At 42.5% G+C, this 26,479-nt stretch overlaps 1 protein-coding gene across 5 annotated transcripts in view; it reads right to left on the reverse strand.

Annotated features, from left to right (window-relative positions):
* GALNT7 (polypeptide N-acetylgalactosaminyltransferase 7) overlaps nt 1-26,479 on the reverse strand; it is a 99,835-nt gene that overhangs the window by 48,253 nt on the left and 25,103 nt on the right. Inside the window, exon 2 of one of the 5 annotated variants that reach the window (XM_073232808.1) lies at nt 1,086-1,151. The exons of the other annotated variants lie outside the window; for them this stretch is intronic. The gene's annotated coding sequence lies outside the window, so the exon portion shown is untranslated. The remainder of the gene's footprint in view (nt 1-1,085; nt 1,152-26,479) is intronic. 5 annotated transcript variants of the gene reach the window in all.

Here is a 26,479-nt window from a genome sequence, read left to right on the forward strand (position 1 = left end):
TAACCCCAAGAGTTAGGTTCTAGGTTACCACCCCTATTTCACAGCAGAGAACCTGACAGCGAAGTTACCTAACATCAGAATCAGCACGTGGTGGGGCCAAAGTTTGAATCCAGCCAGTCTGATTCAAGAGACCTTGCTGTGGAGCCGGGCATCAGGGCTGCTCGCTTTGTCCCTCTGCATCTCCACACAGCGCCAGAGGGACTTTTCTAGAATTCTAATATGAACTTTCCCTGCTTACAACAGTCAACGGCTGGTCGACCTCTCAGGAGGGCTGATATTCCTTAACAAGGCAGAGAAGGCTGCCCAGGCGCCACGCCACCCAACTGGAGCAGAGGTGGGCTAACCTCTGCGAAGGGTCCAGCAGTAAAACATTTTAGGTTTTGCAGACCATAGGTGCCTGTTACAGTCACTCAATTCTGCCATTATACTGCCGCAGACAACATGCAAGTGAGTGGGTACATTTGTGTTCCAATGAAACTGTATTTACAAAGACAGGCAGTGGGATGGATATGACGCACCCAAGCCCTGCACTGACTAGACTGTGCTGGGAAAGGGCAGGAGTCACGTCTATCATACACACCATTGTGTTCCCAATGCTTATCCTGGTAGGTAATTCCTCAATAAATATTTACTGAATTAAGTGAATAAATCCTAAAATTTCTTTGCATATGAGATAGACTCAGAGAAGAAAAGGGAAAGAGAGCATGGAGAATATGGAATGGGAAAGAGGGGCTTCGATCAGACAGAACCTTTCTGGTAATATTTTGAGTTCAGTAAGAGAACAGGACATAATTTTAGATTCTTTCTCTGCACAGTGTTGTACTCTCAATAACGCTATATAATAGTCAGCAGAGGAACTGAATTTGGTCACAGCTCACAGCCTGGATGTCATTAAATCTGAAGGCAAAACCAAATATGAGAATTGTCTGTGCTCACCTCAAGTCAATTAGGAACAACCATGTCAAATCTTAATGCTCTATGATTCAAAGAATGGCTGTAAATTAGCAGTGTATTAATTCCCCTGAGAAGGAAAACTGCAGACTTCTTCCTGAGTCAATGAAAATGAGGATGTGTTTGTGACTCACGGGGACGATGAACCTTCACAGGCACCAGCCGACGTACTGGAGTCAAAGTCAGTGAATCATTGTTGACTAGAAATGGAAATGAGAATCAGATTATCTTCTTCAATCAGTATGTACAGAAAGGCGAAATGTACTGAAAAATATAACCACTTATCACCAAATGGAAATATAGGATTGTCAGAACCCAGGTCCGACTATTCACTTTGCACCTTACAATTTGCAATGTTCCCTCCTCACTCCCAAATCCTACATACTGTGTGGTATTTTCCCAAAATGCTCATGCTTTGGTAGAATATAATGGATAAGAAGGGGTTTAGAAAAATGTTCTTTACGACAAAATAAAGTAACAGAGGCTTGCTTGGATTTGAAATTAAAGATGAATCCAGAAAACCAAGCTTTTAGCAATGAACTTCCACAGTCACGTGATCTGAGACATTACCATTTAGCTTTAGGCAGTGGTCACTGCTAACAATATGCACACTATTTGCTTATTTTGCTCAGCCACAGAACTTAAGAACGTAAGTCAAATTTAATTCTATGACTTAAAAACCCTCTTGATAAAAAACACCTTTAATTAGAAAATCACATTGGCATCCTTTCTCTAGCTGGATGTACTCAGCTACAAGGAAAACAGGGGCAAAGAGAGCAGAAGGGAAATGCCAACACCAGCAGGCACTCAGGCTGGAAGAAATGGGGTGTTCCTGCAGGCTGGGCTGCCTCGGGCACTCCCCACCAGGGGGTAGGATACCCTATTTCTCCCAGCGAGAGCTGGACGGTGAGCTGCCCGTCCCTGGAGTCACGGGGCGCTGTCTGCAGGCCATCTGCCCCTGCTCCTTCCAGAGGACAGTCAGTGGCCCTGACGGGCATGGGGGAAGGACGGGGTTGAGTACTTTGTCAGGGCTTAACAGGGCTTAAGATGGATAAAGCCAAGGTTAAACAGAGACCTCACCAGCCCTCAAGTCTCTGAGATGTCTTCCCATATGGAAAAGGACCCCCCCATCTGAGTACATTTGAAGACCCATAAACTAGGAAGAGATTTAAGACCAATGGCAATGCCTTGCTGCTAATAACAAGGGCAGAACTGCAAATGGAGACGGGCACAGTTTACTAGCAAGAAAAAGCTCTACATTCTGATAGAAGAACTGTCTGCTGAAAGAAGTAGATGTGTGTAGGAGGGATTCCTATTCTTCTTGCTTTTTTCCTAAGCACCAGGCGAGGATCTGAACCAAAAGGTAATGGATGGAGAAGGTGGTCCAGCTGACAAGCCAGCAACTGCTCCACCAGAGCCCAGTCAGGCAATTGCACGGCATAGACGCCATCGGGGCATCCGCTCGTCAAAGGCTGTGCGGGATGACATGAGCCCCTGGACCCAGACTTACTCAGGGCCTGAAATGCTGAGACTCCCACTGCAGTGGGCTGCCCAGTCCATAACAGCTGTGGCTCCTCCTTCGATTTTCTCTCTAAACTCCTGATGCACCATGTCAACCACAGCTACAAGGGGCAAGTTAACGCTGCAGTTTTCACCACCTACTGGAAAGATCTGCCAGAATCTTAAGGGAGCATTCTGAGCCCATTCAATGTCACCTCTCCTTAACTGAACTGACAAAATATAAAATACACTATGTAATACATGTGTATTCTGTGCTCTTCGAAATGATCCAGAAATTAGTGGGTGTCTTAATCAAAAGCTGGTTGTATCACAGTTTTGCACATTTAGCCATCTTAACAAAAGGGAGATTTTCATTATAAAAGAGCCCCCAGTAAATCTCAGTTGTGCCACTAGTCAGTACTTGCAGATTTGGATTTTCATGTGAATCATACAGGATTCTTAAAGACAGTATCCGTCTGCACTGACACAATATATTTATTAAGATATTTCTACAACCTGTAGAATAATCATAGTCAACACAAAATGTCTAGATACAGCAAATTTTAAGTGTTGGGCTCTTTTCCCCCCAGTTTAAACACTTCTTACCCATTGTTAGGATGCGACAAGGTTAAGTCTGTAATTTGCCTCAACTGAATGTCCTGAAAAAATTACATACTCAGTAAAATATCAACAACTTTAGGGCAATCAATTATTTGAGTTTTTGGAGGCAGCCTCAAGAAGGTCATCTGAAGTGTGTACATTTGCAGATGCCTGGAATGAGCTGCTGGTCGACCCTGGTCCACGCATCTCTTGGGCGCCACTCCCTCTGGGGGCTGCTGATTCTCTTTTTAAGTGGAAAGAAAAGGCAACGCTGTCATCTCAGCTGTTCCTGGCCCACTGAAGGCTTTTTCCTCCAGGTAAATGATGAAACGTGGATGCTTACAGCAGAAACTGATCCCAGCCAAGCATTTGAGATCATCTATGAAACCAAAGAAGGCTTAAACAGGTTTCTTCCTATGAAGTTAACTTACTTCAATTTAGTATTTATAGAAATATTGGAGCACCATTTGCTTATGTTCTATCTCTCGATAATAATCATGCACTGATCATATCCAAGGTATAAATTAGCCAGCGTCCTGTGTCCACGGCCATCTCTGTTTCAAGCAAATACTTCAGTAAGGCTTTGATATTTAATATCACTCACGTCATTGGACATTGTATGTGAGTGCACTCTTCTTTTTAACTTTGGGAAGGCACTGATTCTTCATTCAGGGTTTAGGAAAATCACTCTTCAACTGACAGAATAAGTAAAATTACTTTTATTTCACCAGAATCCAAATTTAATGGGCAAATAAGTATGTCTTTATTGTATATATATTTATGTAAAATGTTTCAGAGATGAGAAGCAATACTAAAAGAAAAGCTTCTGAAATATAAGAATATTCTAATTTTAAGTGAGACCTTAATTTTAAGTTTGATCTTTGTGAATTCCAGATGATTACAGTGATGAGGAATAGTTAAAAATGGTTTTGTCAATGATATTAGTAAGCATGGGTAACAAAATATATTATATTTCCTCAGAAGTATATAGCACATTTAAAAACAAAATTTTGTTGAACTAAACTAATTGAATTGGTTAAAATTATGATAAAATATATTTTTAAAAACAATGTCAATGCATTACATTTTAAAAAAGGTATCAGGATAAACTGCAAATTCCTTAGTAGTAAAAATAACCAGTTTTCAAAAATATAAATTAGAATGACAACAGGAGAAAGGGAGATTTCGCATAAAAATCTTCTCTATATTACTATAACCTCTAATGTTCTATTTTGTAGATGTGAAATTACCACTGAGCACCCGTAGTTCAAGCCAGCGATTCAAACTCCTCAATGGGCTCCAAAGTCACTCCCCCACCCCACCTGTGGCCCAGGAATTTCCCTAGCACTGCTCTTCTTGGACGGCCCAGGACCCCTTTACATTTCTCCCAATCAGACCCAGGGCTCTTGGAGGGTAAATAGAACTGAGAGTATTCTATTTATCTATGTGAGCAGGAACTCACGGTGTGTTTTTCCACGCACTGAGCAGGTGCGGAACAACCACAATTACCTTGCTGGGATAGAAACTGACTGGGTTTCAGTCCTGTGCCACTGCCTGGCTTGATTTAAGCCAGCATTTTGAGAACCAAATGAGATAACTGAAAACAAAATTTTCCCTACAAATCAAAAATTTGAATAATCTTTTTCTAGTTTCTTCTCTTCTTCAGATCTGAATATATCGTGTCGGCAGGCGAAATCTGTTACTTCATAGAAAATGAGTACTTTATTTAAACATAATATAGTAAATCTGCTGGTGTTAGTCCTCTAGGCCAGTTTATCTTTAAAATGGTTTCTTGCTAAATTTGGTTCCTGTTTGAAAACAGTAATAACATAGAGATTCTAAATCAGGTTAGAAAATATCAGATAATCCTCAAGGGGGAATAAATTAAAAGAAGAAACGAGCAATTAAAGGACCAAAATATAGGTTAATGTCTTTAACAGTAATATAACAAACTGGTTAAACTTTTACCAAAAAAACAAAAACAAAAACAAAAAAACCAACCCTTTTATTTGTTAAGACTGTTTAATAGTCCAGATCAATTATTATCAGAGATGATTAACCAAGAAGTTGATGAAACATGAAGTATAAGCATATTTATGGAATGCAAAGAATTTTTTTTCAGAGACTTTAATGAAAATGCATACCTTAGCTCATAAACTGAATCATATATTATAATATACTTTACAGGCTTAAAAGTATTTCTTATTGTGAATATTTAATATTAAATATTTAGCTGATTTGAACTGTATTTTAAGAAAACATGAGTACTAAATAAATGATTAGTAAATCATTTTGCAGTATGTTTCAAAAGGTGATGAAACTGTATTTGTCGAAGTTTCATTTCAGTAGTAAGAGCACAGACATCAAGACAGGGCTATAAATACAAGGTCCCCCAAAGTCATTTAAAAGCCCCACCTCCCATGGGTAGTAAAAGGCACATTATAATTCCTCTTAGAAATCATAAAAGGATAGTGAGGATAGATTTTAACTCTCTCTTTTTTGGGAGCTAAGCAATTACTGAGTTTGAAAGAGAAAGCTCCAAAGTGGCATTTTCACTATAAAAATGGCATAAAATACAACCTAAATATGTCAACAAAATTGTCAATATTTTACAATAAATACCCTACCACATTATTCCTATGAAGTGACCTGTCTAGAAATAGGAAAAGTATTGAGGAAGGAGTGAGGAGAAAAAAATGATGGCAACACAATGAAAGATGATAAAATAAAATCTGTGAAGATTTTTCAACACATGAATAATTTATGTGTGCATATATATTATGTATGCACATGGATGGAGGAAATATACATTTAAAAACCAAGTAGCTCAGTAGGATAAAAAATAAATGTATCCTGCTGCAGAGACCCTTGGGAAAGAACACGGGCATTTCATCAGGTGGAGAAAGGAGGAAGTACTTAGAAGCTGCATGGATTGAAAATGAGGCCCCACCCGCCCCGCTTCTGCCTGCTGTAGTGATGCTTGGGGACTCTATTTCAGTTTATGCCAATCAACTCCACCTTCTTACCTAGATGAGCTAAGAATCTCTTTCCACTCTCTCTTCCAGATCATTGGTAAAACATCTTAACAGAGCAAGTCCAGCATCAATCCCAGGGAACCACACCATTCACATATTTTTTTTAATCCAGGAAAATGCTTATTTAGTCCTATCCCTTGACTCTTGTTTCCTACACAACAGTGCACTTCATAATCTAACACCAGCTGAAGCCAAACAGTTTAATTCTTAATTTTCCTTCACATTTGGCAATCCCAGTGAAAACATACAATGATTTTCAAGTCTTCTGAAAACTTTATCGGAAATTATGTCACCAACAGAACCATCAGTGACTCTCATGACATTAAGGAAAACATTTTACTGAGTGAGAGCAGAATGAGGTCAAATGTGGTATTTGCGTTGGGAGAGAATGTTTGTAATAGCCTTTTGAAAGCTGAAAAAGCAATGTTGTATTATTCCTCTAGGGGAAAAATTCTAGAATGAATCCAGCACTCCCACGTGAAGTGTTACTACTTTCTGCAGCTGGAAACGCATAAAACAGCTCTTTCTCTGGCGTTGCTTTGTGCTGCCCTGAAGCCCGGCTTTTGTCACAGCTCCTAAAAAAGTATGACAGTGCATGGCTTTAGAACACACACATTTTGATTGGTATGAGATAATCTCTTGCAAATTTGAAAAAAAGAAATCACCTCAAGAAAGAAAAATACCTCCAAATTTTCAGAGCAGATATGTCACAAAGTGCAGAACACGATTTTACTGCCATGTCACGGCTAGAAATCTATTTTAGGGAGGTGTGACAAGGAAGCAGGACTATGCAAGACAGAAAAAATACCTTCAGAATAGACCAAGGTTATTTATGCATTAAATTTTGTGACATTTTACTTTTTGACTACCGACAGGCCTGATCTGGAAAGGGGATGCGCACGCAATGATGTTCTGGTCTGTCCTGTTACTTGGCATTCGAGTTAGTGTTTATTATACATACCATTAACAGATAACGGACCTGCCCTTTCGGTTATCCACATACTTACTACAGGTCTGCTATGTGCCAGGCACTCGCTGAAGCTCCGTGTCACAGGGCAAAGGCCCGCCTGCCTCTCCGGGAGTCACAGGCGGGGAAGGTGCCTGCGGAGGCTGTGCACCTGACACACGTCTTGAGACCGGCAGACACCGCCCAGCACACAGACGGAGGGGATGGTCGGTGGGTGAGGAGGTGGGGGAGAGTGGGGCGTGGCACTTCCTCTAGGCCGAGGCAGCGGCACCAAAGCGTAAGAACACGGGGTACGCAGGGAACCCCATGGGTCGGCGGGGAGGTGGCGGGACGGAGCCTCCAGATACTGGCAGCCTCCGGATACTGGCAGCCTCAGAGCGCCTCTTAACGAAATGCCAGGAGGCTCGGACTGAATCCTGGCAGAATCGGGAGTCACGAGCGGGGCGCAGCCTGATTAGAGGGCGGCTTGGAACGGGAACACTGACGGGGCAAATGAATGCGGAGGGGAGCCGAGAGTTTGCAGGGGTATAAGAAAACATTTTAGAAATAAAATGCCAGAAAGAGCAACTGCGCAGAGGACTGCAAGGAAGGAGTGGTCCATCGGGGGACCACTGCGCGCGGGCTTCTGGCTTGAAGGGACCCCGAGGCCGCAGGAGCGCGGGGGGTCCCCGGCCTCGGGCGCAGCAGGAGTCGCTCCGCAGCCCTGTCCGGGAGCCGGCGCGCCGGGACCCCGCTGCCCCTGCGGGCCGGGGTGGGGGCCTTGCCGCGAGCTCTCCGTCCAGCGGCCTCCGCAGGGCCACCGAGGGCGTCGGGCCCGCCGCGTGCAGGCCACGGGGGCTCAGGGACGAGCGCCCCGTCCGCGGGGGGGGCGGGCCGTCAGAAGCCCCCGGGGCGGCCCTCGGAGCCCGGCGGGGCGCTCCGGCCTAGGAAGGGAGGGGCCCTGGCGAGCGGAGGCCTGCGGGGTGGGAAGCCACGCCGGCAGAGGGTAGGGGGACCGGGCTCAGGTCGTGCTGTGCAACGTCTGCAGCAGCCATCAGGGCTGGACGGCGGGCGGCGGGCTGGGCCTGGTCCAGGGGCGGCGTGCAGGGAGCCGGGCCCGGTTCTGCGGACGCAGGGCCCGCGGCTGGGAGGCACCCGGGCGGACGGCGTCCCGGCCAGCCTGGGCCCCGGGCCGTGCTGCCCCGCCTAACGCCGCCTGGGGGCCGGAGAGGCCCGGGTGGGCCGGAAACTGCTGGTGCCCCGGTCTGCGGCGGGCAGGGGTCCCGGGGAGGGGGGGGGGTCTGGCGGGGGTGAGGCCGGAGGGGCTCGCGCCGCTTTCTTTGGTTTTCATGGCCGAGTGCTGAGCATTTCAGAAGAATGGCCAGGGAGGGGTGCCCACAGGCGGGTGGGGGGAGGCGCCATTGGAGCAGCGGCGCCCTGGCTCCTGGGGTGCGGGCAGGCGGCACGATCAGCAGGAGGGCAGCGCTGCCGGGCCAGGAGGGCGGACGCGCGCACAGTATTTTCCTGTCCCGGGGTCCAGACCCTCACGGCCGCTGTGTGAACTGCTCCCGCGGCCTCTCCAGTCACACCCTGCTTCCACGAGCACCTTGAATTTCTTTGTAAAAAATGGATTAAGGCTCGTGTTTTTCTAATGCCATCAGGTTCAAAATCCCCTGCCTGGCCTTCTGCTGCCACCCACTGTCAGGCCCCCAAGCTGTCCCCCTGCGCTGGCCACCGGACCCCTTCAGACCGCCGAGGACAGGCACTCCCAGGCCTGGCTCGGGGCATCGGCCTCTGCCTGCGCTCTGCCTCCTTCCCCCTCTGTCTGTCTAGGTTCAGCTCTAATTCTTTCTATAAAGATTCAGCCCCTGCCATCTGTTCTGCGTCCAGGGATATTCTCCCCCTCCTATGAATTTCTACTCTTCGATCCTTTTATAATTCTCTAACTGCCCTGTGTTAGTCTTTCTTCCCCAAACCAGACTAAAAGCTCCAGTTGAGGAGAGTCTTACAGTGTTTTCCAGTACGAGTTTCTATCATGTATACTCTTCTCCCACCCCATATATAATATAATAATACCTATTCAATAGGAAACCTGGTATGTCTCCTGGGTGCTATATCTGTAAAGGGTGGAGGGTGAGGGGGACCTGCCTTATGTTTTGTTTGTTTGTTTTTTATGGATCTTGGGGGAACAGCAATGAAAATTTGCTTAAAAAAAAAAAAACCAGACGCAATTGAGTATGTTGCATATACCAGGCTTCACCACAATTCTATGATGGGCCCTATAATTTTATTCTCATCCTTAATAGTTGGGAAACTCAATGACTGGAGAGACTAAATAGTTTGTCCAATGTCACACAATTAGTAAGTGACTGATCTAGGACTTACGCTGGTGTGCGTGGCTATGAATCCTCAGCATTTAGCCAAAATGCTAAGTCACTTAGGACTGCTGGACCATGACTTCTATTTTCTGGAAATGCACAAAAAAAAATTAACTTAGGGGTCTTTTAAAATGTCCAATTAATACACACTAATCTTTCTTCATTCTGCTTTTCATCACATTATAAAATCTATCTTTGGCCACCAGGACAGCGTAGAAAACAGCCAGTTCTGACACTGAACAATGAGATTTGCCCCGTGAAAGGTTTCTTTTACTCCTCCATGTGTTAGGTTATGATTTCCTCTGGCAGCATGTGAAATAAGGGGGAAGGCACTGTGAACTAATTTTACAAAAATAATTAAATCAATGTCCTAAGCAAGGACTAAAGTGCTCTTTGTCCTGTGTTAAGCTGACCCTACTGACTGATATACTGTGAATTCTGAGCTTGTTCAAATCCCCGCTGAAGAACATTCTTGCCTTTTTGTGACCCAACGTAGCGCCTGCAGCTCTGGAATAAAACCAAATTATTCACAAGCCCATGATCATGGCTTCCTTGATATTCCACTCTAACCAAAAACTTATCAAATAATGACTCTATCAAGATGGCAGAAGAATATTGCTCCATCACAGAACTTTTACATTTCTCGGGACATGCTGCCCACGTATAAGACCAGAGCTCTATTTTTTCCCTTCTGTGGCCTCAGAGGTACCATTTGGGAGACAGGGGAAGAAATCCCTTACAGAGTATGTGTCCACACATCCTACAGTCTGTTTTCTGGAATACACGAGGATGCTCCCTAGGAAATGCAAAGGAGGATTAGGAACAGCATATTAAGACACAGCGTCCGTAGATAATCACACAGGGGGCTTTTCTCATTCATTCTCTGCTTCATCATATAGTAAATAAATCATCCCTATATTAAAACATTAAAGAGATGATGCAGTTAACTTACACTAACTTTCCATTTCTTTCTAGTTCCATTTCTTAATCTTGCTAACCACCACCTTTAAGAAATTAGAAGCAACATGCTAATTTTATAACCATGTTCATAATACTCAGACTTCTTCCCATAACACCTTATAAACTCTTAGAGTGATCATTTCATTTCAAGAAATGCTGGCACTCTGCGGGAAGGAACGACACGGCTGTTGAGTAATCGGAAGCAACTCTCTCACTTAGTTGAGAGAAACCGGTCGATCTGATATGCTAAACTTGGCAGCCCTAACACATCCCAACCAGCTTCACTGGGCCGCACAGGCGCTGCCAGAGCCGCTCAGCTGAAAACCGATGCCCTCTGCAGGTGAAGGCGGGGTTCTGGAGGTAACATGCGCTGTACTCGGGACAGCCGAGTCTAGCCAACACCGCAGTTCTACTTGGACTTAATCTTCTGCTGACTCAAAGTCATTAGGTCTTTTTGTTTTTCTACTTGACCGGGAACAATGAAGGAAGGCAACACATTCACCCTGGGGTCTGTGAATGAAGGGGAAGGGAGGCGTGCTGCTCGGACAGCCGGCGCCAGGGGAGCTTGGCAAGGCGTCAGAGCGCTGCCAACGTCAGCAAAGCTGGTGCAGAATCTCCAAACTTAACAGGAAAACGGAAGAGACGGTTAAACGGCGAATCCGCTTATCACTGGAAATGTTTACGGAATGCAGACTTGTCCTGGTGAGGACGACGGCAGGGTCAGAAGGAGGCCCAGGAACCCACACCCTGGAACGAGCACCATTCCAGTGCAGCACACCTCTCTTTCCATCCTTGCGATGACCCGTTGAGCTGGGCACCACCGTTACCGGCCCTGCAGGGGACAAAGCTGAAGCCCAGAGCAAGTGACCTGCCAAAAGCCGCAGGCCGAGGAGCGCCAGAGGCACCCTTCAAACCAGGATCGCTGCTTCCAGAGCCTGTGTTCTTAACCATTACTCTCCCTGGATAGGAAAGAGTCCTCAAGTTTTTCATGCCCTTTAACTGTATAAAATGATGGCGATCTTCAAGATTTTTTTAAATGCCAAAACCTAAATAGAGTGCTTAGAATCACTGTTAATTTCAGTAAGTTCATTTCAATAAAAATACCCTTTATTTTCAAAACAACCCAATACTATTAACTAGAATAACTAATAAAATAGTTCAGAAAAGGCTCTTTAATGGAAATGACTTTTGGAAATCCAATTGATCCTTCAAAAAGTAGTAATAACTTACTATGAGGTCCACCGGCATGGGTGAGTACTAGGATATAGGAAAACGCGACATACCTTAGACTGATACACTCATACGATTTTTATGTCTACAGAGGAAAACAAGAATTACATAGGACCATTAAACTGAGCTGCTATGCTTGCTGTTCTGATTTATGTAAACATAGAATGGTTTTCAAATATCCTCTATGTCTGCCACTGACAAATACTAAGTAAACAAAATAGGGTTTTTCAAATTGATACTAAGGAAGAGCTGCCACCATCCCCACCCCAAGGTCATGTTCTTCCTGAGAAGCATCCCCAGTTTTGATCACAGGTAGACCTCACAAAAATCATATCTGTAACAAATTTCTTGCACATCTGCTTCAGGCTATGCTTGTTCCAGGTGGAATTCCAGAAAGCTAAAAGGCAGTAATGACCTCAGGAAACATAAAATACCTTTTTATAAACATGCATCGGTGGTTCTTAACCCTTTTAGGGCCACACTGACCCTGGACTCTTTCCTAGGAAAGAGCACCCACCGCTGGCAGAGCTCCTTTTAGAGCCATCTGGCTGTGTGTATGAGAATCATTAAAGTATTCATTCCTTTTGACTGCAAAATTTCCAACCTGGGACGATATGCTAGGGATGTAATTCTGATTACAGAAAAATGCATTATGCATAAATGCTCACTGCAGCATATCCCAGCAAATATACCAGAAACAAACAGAATGCCTATAATGAGAGAACAGTCAAGAAAATGATGCTGCACTCACACAAGTGAAGAGTACATAACCATAAAAATCCTTAAAAATAATTCTGGTGGAAAATCCTCATGATATAATGTTAGTTTTTAAAAAGTAGGATACATACATTGACTATATATATATATACAAATTCTACCATGTGATCATGAGTATTTAAAAGCGCATAGGAATGACAAGGAAAGAAGATGGTGTGATTTTTGGTGATTTTTCTTGGTTTTCCTTATTTCCTACATTGAGCATGCTTGCATAAAGTTTTTGAAAATTGTTACGCTTCCCCTTAAACTTGCTTCTAAAATCATTTATTGACAAAAACATGACATGTTAGAAAAGTTATATAATAACTTTTGAGATTTTTTTCCACAAGAAGGGTCTATATCACAGTGAACATAATTTAGTGAGAAAACAGAGAATGCAGAACAAGACAGTGGAAAGAAAGCTCAGAGAAACAATACTGAGACCACAGGAAAATTAGGCTGGAAGTACCCACACAGGGCACAGCTAGGAGTATGTTTCACTTGAGAACATGGGAATTTTAGATAGCATCAAGAAAACCATTAAAAAACCCATCATTAGAGAATGTTTTAAAGAGGCACAAAACCAAAATGCAGTTGATTTAATTGTTAATCACTCAATCATCATCAATCACTTAAAAGCAAAGAAGAATTACATCAAAGGACATTTTCTAAAGCAAGACATTTACAGGGCTGAAGCCATAGTTCTACAGGGCACAGGGCTTTAAGGGAAGATCGTGCATCTTTTTTAAAAAGAACAAATACCGTATTCCACTTTCATCTCTACCGATCGCTTCCACTTACACCAGCTCCCTGTTCACCGTACAACAAAATGACCACCCAATTTGCCTGCAGAGCCAGAGATAACAAGGAGGTTATTTGCCATATAGGGTCTGACTTACTTTAAATGCAACTCAGACATTGCGTTTGCTGGGAACACGGCCTGTCCCACACAAAGGACAAGGCACAGGAGGCAGGCCACCATCCTGACACTACTGCAGCTCCAGCCACCCAAAGGCCCCAATGAGTAGGTGGAGGTGGGTCTCCCCACCTCCAGCTTCATACAAAGGACAGACATCTGCTGGGACAGATGGCAGGCAGCCCAAGAGAGCAAGTAACTTTCTCATCAATCATGGGATGAAGGATGGAAGTTGAGTGTCAAATAGAATGTCCTAATAAAGAGGGTTTCAAATTCAGGAGCTCCCAAGCCTGAGTTACTGTGAAGGCTCTCCCTGGCACTGACTTCCTTCAGAACCTCATCAGGCATGGTTTCAAAGGGAAGGAGAGTAAAATTGTGGGGATTGGATCAGAGATGCCAAACACCTGATGTTTCTAGATAACTCCAAAGTTATCATGTCAAAGTTTTGGCCCAGCAGATATCATATAAGGAAAGGAGTTAAAAGCTGATAAAATTGGGTTAAAGGAAAGACTTAAGGTTTCTGGTAGATGGTATCAGCACAAACTCCTTAAACAGACTTTCTTCAGCAGGAAAAGTAAGAAAAGAATGGCCAACAGAAAAGTCTCTTGTCAAGAACAGCTGGTTTTGGAGCACTTACTGCAAACATCTCGGAGGTGCAGTGGACGCCGTGGAAACCACCCAGAAGCCCTTCAGGACTAAAGGACCTCCTCCCGGCTGCTGGGAGAGCTGGCGCAGGACTCCCCAGGGTCAGACCCTGGTGGGGGTGCCTGCCACCTCACCCGAGGTCAAGCCCACCGCCAGGGTCGGCCTGCACACGGGGAGTGGCCAGCACAGCAGCAGAAAGGCCCAGCCTGTCCGCGCCAACCTGGAACTCTCTGAAGGGCCATCCCAGCTCCAGGGATCCCTGTGCAGCTGGCCGAGGACCTCAGACACCGCCTCTCAGCTCAAGTGCCCTGGGCGTCCAGCACCTCCTTTCACAGGGGGGGACACAGCACTGGCTAATGGAGCCCTGCACCCCAGCCTCCCACCTCTAAGGTGGCTTCCGGGATGAGCTAACCTGGAGCGGAGCCAACACTTGCATTTCCCTTAAGAAGTCATTCAGTAAGTGGAGGCTGCATATATTTAAGACGACTTTTTTTTTTAGGTGGGTACGTAACCTTTGTATGTGTATATTTCCTTTGTGTATATATATCATAGATATGTCATATATATGTATCATCAAACTTCTTTTTGGACTGAAACATAATTATAACTGTTTTGTTTCATAAAACACAATTTAAGAAGATAGAAAACCCAGATTATTAAGTACCAAAATTGTTTAGTTTGTGACAAAAATGTATTGAGCCAGCATTATGTAAAAGCATGGTACTAAGTACCAGGGAGAATACAGAAAATATCATACATGTTCCTGCTGTCACTAAGTTTATAACACCACTGTCTTCTCAGCAACCCCAAAATGACCTCAGGAAGACTAATATTAGCAATAACAATAATGACTGAAAAAAGTATGGAGGAACCTTTAATAAATCTAAGTGAAAGAAACCAGTCTGAGAAGGCTACCTACACAATGTATGATTACAACTATATGGCACTTTGGAAAAGGAGAGGCTAAATCTATCATTGGCTGCCAGGGGCCAGGAGCCAGGGGCTGGGGGGAGGGGAGAGAGGGAGGGGCAGCACAGAGGACTTTAGGGACAGGGAAATACTCTGCATGACACTACAATGACGGATACCTGGCATCACACACTTGTCCAAACCCACAGAATGTACAACACAAAGAGTGAAGTCTGGGGTAAAATATGGACTCTGAGTGATAATTCCATGTCAGTATAGATTCATCGTTTGTAACAAATGTACCAGTTTGGTCAAGAATGTTGGCAATGGGCGAGGCTGTGTATACACTGGGGCAGTGAGAATATGGGAAATCTCTGTACCTGTCTCTCAATTTTGTTGTGAAACTAAAACTGCTCTAAAAATATTTGTCTATTTAAAAGAAAATCTCTGATTTTATTTCATTTAAGCCTCTCACCAAAGGAGTATGCCTCTGTACTAATATGACTGGTAGCTCTACTCTGAAAAGTTCAGCTCAGTGTTGGTCGTTTATTTCATTCATGCTGACTTTTATTACTGGGCTAGAGAACAACTCCATACAGGAAAACACTATTCCTGTCTTCTTCCTGTGTATTCCCAGTACTTCCCAGATCTCCAGGAAGACAGATGTTGATGAAAAGAAATAAAAACAACCGAAGTAAGTGACCGTGCATTTGGCAGCTGGTGCCTCTCGGGAGGAGGGGCCACCACCCCTTCACCTCTGCATACCCAGCATCTGCCAGCAAATGCTCATTAAATAAAGTGAACGAATGAGTGGCAGAAGGAACTGAGCAACTACCAAAATTTAAAAGAATACATATGCTTTTTCACTCTGATCTTAAGGTATTTTGACATTTACTCTACAATTAAACTTTATGTTGAGCAGAAACTTTACGTTGTTATTTGTACTAGATACTATCATTCCTTCTACAGTCCGCACAATGTGAGCAGTAATCCTCAAGCTAAAGAGAAACAGGAAATCTTAATGGCTGAGAAGATTGCTGGAGTGGCTCTCTTTTGAGTCCACATACAAAATTTCCTTCAAAAGGCACACATGCCTTCTCAATGGCTCCGGCTGGGTGGTGCTTCTACAGCAAAGGATCAAAATACACAGGAGAAGTTTAGGTAGGCATGATACTATCTCATTCTCCATAAAAAAAAAAAGTCTCTCAAATTTAAGATAAAACTTTTTAGCTTCCAGAAAACCTTCTCACATTTATGCTATTAGAGTAGTTAGAATAAAACTTCTCACCCAAGTCCCAAATTCCAACAATCTCTTCCAAGCCTGGAGGAGTTGAATAAGATTCATTGTTTTACATAAGCAGCCATATTTCATTCACAAATGAAATGAATTCTAATCTACAGAAAATGTCTAAGCTTTGAGGATAAACTAGAGTCTGCAATTTATCTTTATTATCATTTAAACTTTTTAAGAAACTCTGTCATGCCCAATGAATAGAATATAAGGTATTGGAATTTAATCTGTCTTCCAAACTTGTGTCCAGAAGGCAGGAGAAAATTTAATGAAGTTATTTAGTCAGAGAAATTAAGGTCATTACAGAATTTAATCAGAACTATCTGGAGCCTGAGGGCTTTATGATGGCATTTTATAAACAACTATCGGCGCCCTTTGCAGTCTCCTCCTTTAAGACGGAGCATCTAGGAGTAGGGGCAATCCTCTACGAGCAAGGCTGCGAGTTTATCAGCGCCCTCCCTGGCCCCCACCCCCTGCCAGTGGAGAGTGAGGTCAGGCTGAAAAGCACCCGTGCCTCCCCACATCTGCACCGAAGTTTGGTAGGTATTAAATTTCAGCCTCACTGTGTGTCTAGAAATGCATATGGAAAAACACGGGTATAGAGTATTAAGAAAAAAAACAGATGGCAAAACCGCCACCTCCTATCATTTTGGCAAAGACACAGCCTAACACCTGAATGGGCAAAAGAGCCAATACATCCAATTTACATAAGAAGGCTACGCAAGGTGATGCGGGTTTCCTTTCCTCTGTGCACTGAAAAACAATTTTCTATAAAACTAGAACTTCAACCTTACGTTCTTACACATGTTACATGCAAGGACACCTTGATTTATTAACATTCAGATACTGCATTTTCTACAAACTTAAGGCTTGTTTCACCCGGAAATGAGCAAGTTCATCAGCATCATTTTTGCAACTGCATTTGCTCACTTCATTTCTGCCACATTTTGGTGACTCTTACAATATTTCAAACTTTTCCATTATTAAATAATGCTTATGTTACTATTGTTATTTGTTTTGGGGTGCCACAAACTGTGCCCACATAAGATAGTGAATGCAATTGAATGTTGTGTGTTCTGACTTCTCCACTTACCGGCCGTTCCCCCATTTCTCTCCGTCTCCTGGGGCCTACCTAATCCCGGGGGCACAGCAATATTGAAATGAGGCCTTAAGAATCAAGCTAGATCTACCTGCCTGTGCTCTAGAAATGGAACAACAAAACCTGGATGACAGCACGTGTATCTAGATAGTGACTCCTCCTACAGACATGGACGAAGTCAACTGAGAACCCCCTGGAAAGGATTCACCATCTAGATGCCATTCAAAACATTGTTCATGAGAAGAGATCAAAATATCAACATCAAAAGGAGTTTGGGAGAAGATCCCAGACCTTGTGGATGACTTTGAGGGGCTCAAGACATCAGTGGGGGAAATAACTGCAGATGTGGGGGAAACAGCATGAGAACTGGGACTAGTACGGAGCCTAGAGATGGGTCTGAGTTGCTGCATCTCAGGATCAAACTTGAACAGAGGAGAATTTGCTTCTTATGGACAAGCAAAACTGGTTTCTTTAGATGGAATCTACTCCTGGTGAAGATGCTGTGAAGGTTGTTGAAATAACAACAGGAGATTTAGGATATTATATAAACTTGGACAATAAAGCAGTGGCGGGGTTTGAGAGGACTGACTCCAATTTTGAAAGTTCTACTGTGGGTAAAATGCTACCAAACAACATCACCTGCTACAGGGAAATCATTCATGAAAGAGCCAGTCAATGCGCCAAACTGCATTGTTATATTACTTTAAGAAACTGCCGGTCACCCCACCTTTCAGCACCCACCCCGATCATCAGCCTCAACGCCGAGGTGGGGCCCTTCACCAGCACAGCAACTGCAAGCTCATGTGACGGTCAGCGTTCTTTTTCGCACTCAAGTATTTTCAAATTAATTTATATACACAGTTTTTCTAGACACAACATATTACACACTTAGTAGACTATAAACATAACTTTTATATGCATTGGGAAACCAGAACATTTGACTTGCTTTATTGCAGTATTTGCAGTACTCGCTGTATTGCAGCAGTCTGGAAGCACACTGCACTATTACTAAGGCCTGCCTGTATTTACTAGTTGTTAATAGGGCAGATTAATGGAGTACTGCCACCTGAAATGAAAACGGTATTTTCTGACTCACGTAGGATGTACAAAACACTTCATTCATTAGATTCTATGACGGAACTGGTCATTAATTACAGGTCTATGCACTTTTTATGAAGAAAGTGTCTGCTAAAGTAAATCTGGTTGAAAAAATATTAAAGGTGGGGTAGTTAACATACTGAGCCTTCTTACCCAGAAACAACATATGGACTTCATTCTTGTACTCATTCAAGCCAGGTTCAAAGATCTGAAAGTTTATAAAAAGGAAGTCGATAACTGTCTTGCTCAAACCTAATTATGACAATAGTTTCCAAGTAATTGACATAAAATCGTACTTTTCATATGGTTCTATAATTCTAACATTGCATTAACTAGAAATGAGCTTCCTGGTTCATTCAAAATGATGAAGCTTTGCTGTATCACATACCTGGAGTTCTGAGACACACCCATCAATGACAGTTAAGCCTAAAGCACTGTGAAGTGTTCTGCAACTGAATGACCTTACTTCCCGAATCAATTTCATTTTCATGTAACTTAATCCTTCTCATAAATGAAGACCAGCCATGTTTTAATTTCATGCCCTTGTAAGGCTGTCCAGAGAAACAGATTTCACACACAGGTGCCTCTCTAGGGGTTTGGTCTGGTTCACCTATTGGTTTAAGTGTAAGATTACTAGTCCCTTGTCCTGCTGCTGGAGACTTGCAACTCCAGTGAACTGCACTCCCAGCCCTCGGACCAACTCGACAACCTTCTTCAGGAGCCAAGGGTCAATGCCAACGGACGGTCTGGATGCTGCTTGAAAGAACTCCTGAGGCGCACAAGGCTCTGTTCCCGGGGCTTCCCGGGCCTCCTCCAGCCAGCAGCTTGGTCCTTACTGAATCCCGCTCCCCTAGGGCTCAAGTGCATGCGAAAGAGAAAAACCAATTTGAGAGGGTTACTTCAGGACCTCCTGAAAGCGGATCTGTCCCCTTAGCTTTCTTTGTGCCCCCACCGTGCCCCTGGAGGATTCAGCTTCAGGTGACAAAGGGAAGCTACAGCATCTGCCTTCAGGAGCTTCAATTCTGCTGGGGGAGAAGCAAGGCCTCTGAAAGGGTTACAGAAAGGAATGGCCCACGTGTCCAAACCGCAGCGTGGCCAGGCACTGGCACGGAGCCACCACTGAGGCCGCCTGTGCATTCCGCAAGTGCAGCCCTGGGCTGGAGGCCAGGACGGGCACCGCCTCTGCTATGGGAGGTGCTAAAGGACATTTTGGGAAGTGCTGTCCAGCTGTTGGGGCTGGAAGAAACCTATGGAAAAAATAACCTATAAAGCTGTAAGTCTGGGGGCAAATGAATGTTCCAGGCACTTCACTCTTGTTCAGGGCTCACCTGGGTCTGTCTGCCCCTTTCTGTTTGAAGATTTCACAAAATCTGGTGTCTTCTTAGTAACTCCCCCACACCACCCAGTCCCGGTTGACTCTAATCACATTTAGATCTTGCTCTTTCTCTTGAAAACACAGTTTGTCCCATGGGCAGGCTAGTTAGAGATAAGAAGCCTGAAGCCACTGTGACCTTACACAGCGATCTAGGTCAAACCTCAAGTTAATGACTTATTGAAATAAAGCTTCTTAGATTATCAAAAGGCTGAAATACTCATCACAGCGTAGACACAAACTCTTTTAAAAAGAGTCTTAAAGAGCTTTGTATTTATTCTTTTAAACTGAACCTTATTGTTTATAAAGAAAACACACAAATTTCTATTAAAACACCAAGATCAAAGGATGCAGTCTGATGATTACATTTTATATTTTGCAAAAAAATAACATTGGGCTGTGTGTTATTCAGAGGCATCCTTTTATTAAATATTTTTTTTGCAAGCCAGAGATTGTTTGAGGTTTGCCATATTTACATGGAGCAAAAGAAAAGCCCCTACATTAACTTTATAAAGTGAAAAAACAACAAGATTTGATGTGCTATATGCATATCAGTACTTTAACAGTTATCAGAAGAGTTGTATTTTTGTAATTTAATCTTTAGTTTATTTCATAAGACTGAATTTTATTACAAATTTTTTGATTACTAAGAAATAATCACCACATAGTTATCAAATTACAGTGTTCAGGATGTGTGCAAACAGGCTCCTTTATTTGATTGCAAAGTATGGTACATAATAAAAATATCAATCTGGGACTCTTCTAAGACAATGCATGATTATTCATATCTGTCCAGTATAGCTCAACTGTATTAGAGACTACTGGGAAGAGAATGTAAAGAGAAAAATCCTATTTTTTCTGGTTTAGATTAAGGATCTTAAATACTAAGAATTTATCAAAGCACTCTAAATAAGGTGTCTTCTGTTTATCATCAGATCAACAGTCATTAATAATGTACATTTTTTCTCAGATATTGAATATATCAGAAGTCAATTAAGCTACCTGTACTACGTACATCTGACCCAAGTGGGGTTTTTTCCTAAAGTGATCAAATATGTTAAAAGGAAAAACTGGGTTATGGTCCTAAGTTTTAGTATTTTTACAAAAGATATTTTAAAAACTTGGTTATTGTACTCAGTCACAAGAAACCTATTTCTGAAGAAATAGTCATTCTGTATTTAATACCCAATGATAGACAAACAGAAGGAAATACAGATGGAATGTTGAAACACTGAAGTCGTGCTATTGTCTTTATTCTCCTGCATGCATAAATCCAATAGATAGATCTCAGAGTATTTTTAATCATTTTGTTATAGCAAATCCCATCTTATTATGCTACTACAGTCCAACGAAAGAAAGTCATCAGAGCCGATGAAAAAGAACAGTCAGTGAAGTGAGTCAGATGGTAGCGGCAGACCAGAGGAATGTGTGTGTGACCTGGAGCTAATCCCTTCATCTGCCTGGATTTTTCACTTCTAAAAAGAAGAGTTAGAGGCAAAACTTTGGTAGATTAAGACAGTAAGAAGATCAATGGTAGCCAGGACTGGGGGGAGGATGAGCAGGTGGAGCACAGAGGGTTTTCAGGACAGTGAAAATACTCTGTGTGGTCATCTATGACGATGGGTACACAGCACACACTTGTCCAAAGCCACAAAATGTGTAACAGCAAGAGTGAATCATAATGTAAACTCTGGACTGTGGGTGATTATACTTTGCAAATACAGATTCACCAATGCTAACAACTGGAGACTGTGCGTATGGGCTTGGGGGAGGGGACAAAGGGGAAATTTGTGCCCCTTCTGCTCAATTTTGCCGTGGACTTAAAACCACTCAAAAAAAAATTCTTAAAAAAAAAAGCCTACATATTCTAAACTGAAGGCTCTTTCAACTAGGAATCATATAACCATCCTGATTACTGTTAAAAATCTGTTTAACCAGTCTGGAACTTTAAAAATGTTTTTTAAATGTCTAGTAGTTATTTGTAGAACCATTATTTTATTTAATAGGTCTTGTTCATTGTAATTGCTGTCGACTTAAACTGATTTTTAATAAATGAGGATATCAAAGAACTATGAACATATTTGTTAAATTAACTTGCCTTAAATAAAACTGTTGGATAATCTTTAGTCACTTCATACAAAATTAGTGTTTAAAGGCAAACATTTCTCTCCCGATCTTCCACTCACCTAAATAACCCTGGCATTACCTTTGCACGACCTCTCTGAGATTTATCATCTCTCAGTGTGGTACATGTGCAGCCCTCCTCAGCTTTTGTGAAAGAAGGAGAAGAAAGCCATGTGACTCACCCTATAAAGAATTCCTAAAATTACAGAGTAGTTAACCATACGGCTTGCTGATAGCTGGCAATCCCATCATTCGTGTTTTTAAGATATGAAACTTTAACCTGAAAATTCAAGAGCTGAATGTGTTTTTCACACTTTGAAAACTGACAGGCTGAAGAACTTTTATGATAGGTCATGATGTCCAGACATACAGTAATTACAATAAACCCAATCGCTATTTTGATAGAGATCTTTAATAGCAGTCTATAATGCTACAGACCAATGCTAACGTCTAAAAAAACAGCAAGAGAATGGAAGTACATATAAAGAGCAGGTACTCACACCCATTGCAATGAAACTTCAACTAGCAAAAGTATTATTAGGCAGCATGCATGGGTATGTGTGTGCATGCATGCACTTACACATACCCCAGGATGGTGCCTTACATTTAATTTCCTGACACTCTAAAGATTAATCTGAAAATCCCTTTTGTAGCCAGTCTGTTTTGTTATTGAAAATCTCCGTTCAATATTAGCAGGCTTGCTTATCCAGTATGTTAAAAATGAGGAGACACATGGTACAGCAAAAACGACACGAGATTTGTCCATGGAAGACTCATGTCTGTATCATTCCTGTCTGCAGGGGGCTGACCACACTGGACATGTTCCTCCCTCATGGCTGAAATGAAGGAACTGTGTGGCTCCTAAAAGGTGCTTGTCGTAAAAACCACGCACCTCGTCAGAACACACCTGCCCAGGCTCACACAGAGATTTTCACCTAGCAGCTGCAGCGGGGATATAGACAGGAATACATATTTTGAGAGTTTCCAGGTGGTCTGGACAAGGACCCTTGGTTAAGAACTAGAAATTGTTGTCTGCAGTACAAGGACAAAAAAAGATAATTCAAAATTTAGAAAATGCTCTCCCATGTGGCTATTTAGACTTTAAGTGTGGTTAGTACAAATTGAGATGTGCTGTTGTGTAAATACATTCTGAAGGGTAAAATACACAGATTTCTAAGGAAAAAAATGTTTGAAGTATCTCAATTTTTTTAATACAGACTACATGCTGATATACTACTTTAGGTATACTGAGTTAAATAAAAAGTTAAAGTTCGTTTAACTTGGGCTTCTAACACTTTTTAACATAGCTGCTAGAAATACTGAATTGTATCTGTGACTTGATTTATTTTTCTGTCGAAGAGCACCAGACTAGTTTCAATCAAGTGTCTTCTACAGAAAACAACTTAGTTTTTAGCATTAAATTTTTTGTTGAAGAATCATTTTAGGCTTTAGGTTTGTGGTTATCTTAGGTTCATGGACAGTTTCCTAAATATATAACAGTCTATATTACATTGATGGTCACTCTCTCTAAAGCACAATCTAAAACAACTACTTTTCCATTCTTCTTCCTTCTCCACAATTTATGTATTAGATGTCATAATCTGCACTTTTTGTGCATCCCTTGACTGAATCTGTGTATAGTTGGTTTTGCTACTTTTGTTTTAATTTCATACTTGCTTGTTAATTGGCCTGCTACCTTTACTGTAGGTTTATTTTCACTGGTGAAAAATATTTAGACTTAGACAATTTCTATCTACAGAAGTTGCTCTAACATATCCTGTAAAAGCTGGTTTAGTGGTTACAAATTCCTTCAGCCTTTATCTGGGAAATGTTTAATCTCTCCCTCAAATTTGAATGATTATCTTGCTGGGCAGAAGAATCTTGGCTGGAGATCCTTCTGTTTCAATACCTTAAATATTTCATGCCACTCACTTCTGGCCTGTCAAGTTTCTGCTGAGAAGTCTGCTCATAGCCTGATGGGGCTTCCCTTGTAAGTGATCTGTTTTCTCTGGCTGCTTTCAATACTCTCTCTATCCTTAACTTTTGTCATTTTGATTACATGTCTTGATGTTGCTTTCCTGAGGTTCCCTTTGTTAGGGGCCCTCTGCACTTCCAGGACCTGGGTCCCTGTTTTCTTTTGCAGACTGGAAAAGTCTTCAGCAATTATTTCTTCAAGGAGACTTTCCACCCCTTTGTCTCTCTCTCTCTCCTCCTTCTGGTACCCCTGTAATGTGAATATTGCTCCGTTTGCATGGGTCACACAGCTCTCATCATTCTCTCATTCCTAGAGATCCCTTTTTACTGTCCCTCAGCTGCACTGCGCTCCTGTTCTCTAACTTCCGTCTCACTGTCTCCTCTACTTGCAGCAACGAGTTCATTCCCTCCCCTGTATGTTTCATTTCAGTTTCTGTTTCTCCAGCTGGGAGTGGCTCCTTTTCAGACTCTTGTATCTCTTTGCTGACATCCTCCCTGAGATCATCAATACTTTCCCACAGATCAGTGGGCATATTTATGATCGTTACTTTGAAATCTTTATCAAGAAGATTGTTGATCTCCATTCCATTTAGCCCTCTGTCTGGTGTCTTGTCCTGTAGTTTTGTTTGGAACGTATTCCTCTGCCTCCTCATGTAGTCAGGGTTTCTGAGTTTCTTCCTGTTGGACGGGTCAGCTATGCCTCCTGGTCTAGAGAGTAATGGCTTTATGAAGAAGGCGTCCTGTGGCGCCCAGGGGCTCAGGACTCTTTCCTCTCCAGGGCCTGCTTCTCCTGTGTGGTGGAGCCGGTGGCAGTTTCTGTCTGCCAGCTGGCAGTGGCCTGTCACAGTCCACAGGGGGCAGCTACCTCAGCAGCAAAGAATGAAAAAGAAAAATGGGACTAATATGACAAATCGTAATAAAAAGAAAAAAATAGTAAAAGTGATTTTCTGCTCTCCTTGGCTTCTGGCTGAGACTTGTGCAAAGGTGACCATTTTTCATGTTGCTCTAAGAATGTTCATGAAGGAGCTGAAAAAGGTGAGTTCTGATGGGTGAAATGCTGTCTGCCTCAAACACAGACTCCATGCCACAGAGACTCCAAAGCACAGGTGTCCTATGTAAGTACAACTAAATAAGTATTTCCTGAACTGCTAGGTGCCCAGTTCTGCCTGAGCCCAGAGGCTCACTGTGCTGACAGCCTGGGTGGGGGACAGTGGGGAGGGCTGGCCCACAGGGTCGGAAAGGAGCCTGAGGAAGTGGCCTCAGGCCCATCTGCGTGTTCCTGAGGAAGGCAGTCGTGGAGGCTTGGTGAGGCTGCCAGACACAGGAAGAGTGGGTTGGGGCCAGGGAGGTGCTGGCGGGTGCCAGCTAGTGGAAGCACACCTGCAGTCCTGACAGTGAAATCTGGCAAGGGACCATTTTCTCTCTGGCTCTGAGGAACACGCCAGTGAAGGTGTATGTTCACAGGATCACAGAGCACTGGGCTTCCCAGCAGTGTGCTGCACCTATCAGTCCTAGGCCTGGGGCCAGGAGGGAATGGAAGCTATGTGGGTGAAGGAAGGAGTCAGCATAGGAGTCCTACTTCTCCAGCCAGCCGGAGAAAAATTCTAAGAAAAGCTAAGAAATGGGCCGCCCTCCTGCAACCTCATCCAAAATGTATAGAATACAGATAACTTTTCTTCTTGCAGAAGGGAAGCAAGAACACATTAGCTAAGAACATTTTTAAAAAGAACAATGATGGGGGAAGGGGTTGAAGGTGGCTTGTCATCCAGATAGTAAAATGAATTTTGAGACATATTAATGAAATGAAGTTCAGAAACAGCCACAAATGTATTTATGAATTTAGCGTTTAACAAAAGGTGGAACTTCAAAACTCTGGATTATTTAATAAATGATATTTGAGGAATGACTAAGCATCTGGACAAAAGGTAGATCTTGAAACTATTCTAACCACCAAAATTAACTCTGTAAAGTAATAAAGATTTAAATGTAAAAAAGAAGTCACTGAAGTACTGGAAGAAAACAGTCTTAAATTGAAGGACTTTCTAAACATGGCATTGAAGGGAGAAACCAAAAGGAATCATTCATAGGTAATCTCTACCTTTTATGTCAAGAAGTAAATAGAAATCTTCTATTGTTAAATCAAAAATAGAAAGAATTGCATATTTTCCATGACTAGTTTTTTTGAGTACCTTAAATCTCAGCTTCCCTGGCTCAAAAAGATCTCTGACAAGTTATTAGGAAAAAAATAACACTTCTATGGAAGAAAATTGGGAAAACATAAGCAGGCAACTTACAAAAGAATATTCAAATGGCCAATAATAAAAAAGATGCTTGACTTCACTAGTAATTTTAAAACACAAATTAAAAACAACAGGATTCCTTTGTTTACCTATAAAATTGACAAAATCTGAAATAATAATACCCATTATCAGTGAGATTTTTCAGTTACAATAAATTTATAGAGCCTTTCTAAATGGCAAGTGATTTAAAACTTTGCGTACCCTTTGACCCAATAATTAAATGATTCTAGAAATCTATCTTAAGGAAATCACGAGGCTATGGACACTGGGGACATACTTTGTTACTCCTCCAGTGTACATACAATATTTTTAAAATAAAAAAGAAGCCAGGAAGATAGGGAAAAGAGAGTAAGAATTTGCACAGAGAATTAGCTACATCTCTTCATCACGAACTG

This window comes from Manis javanica, chromosome 3, assembly GCF_040802235.1.
Source record: "Manis javanica isolate MJ-LG chromosome 3, MJ_LKY, whole genome shotgun sequence".
NCBI classification, from domain to species: domain Eukaryota; kingdom Metazoa; phylum Chordata; class Mammalia; order Pholidota; family Manidae; genus Manis; species Manis javanica.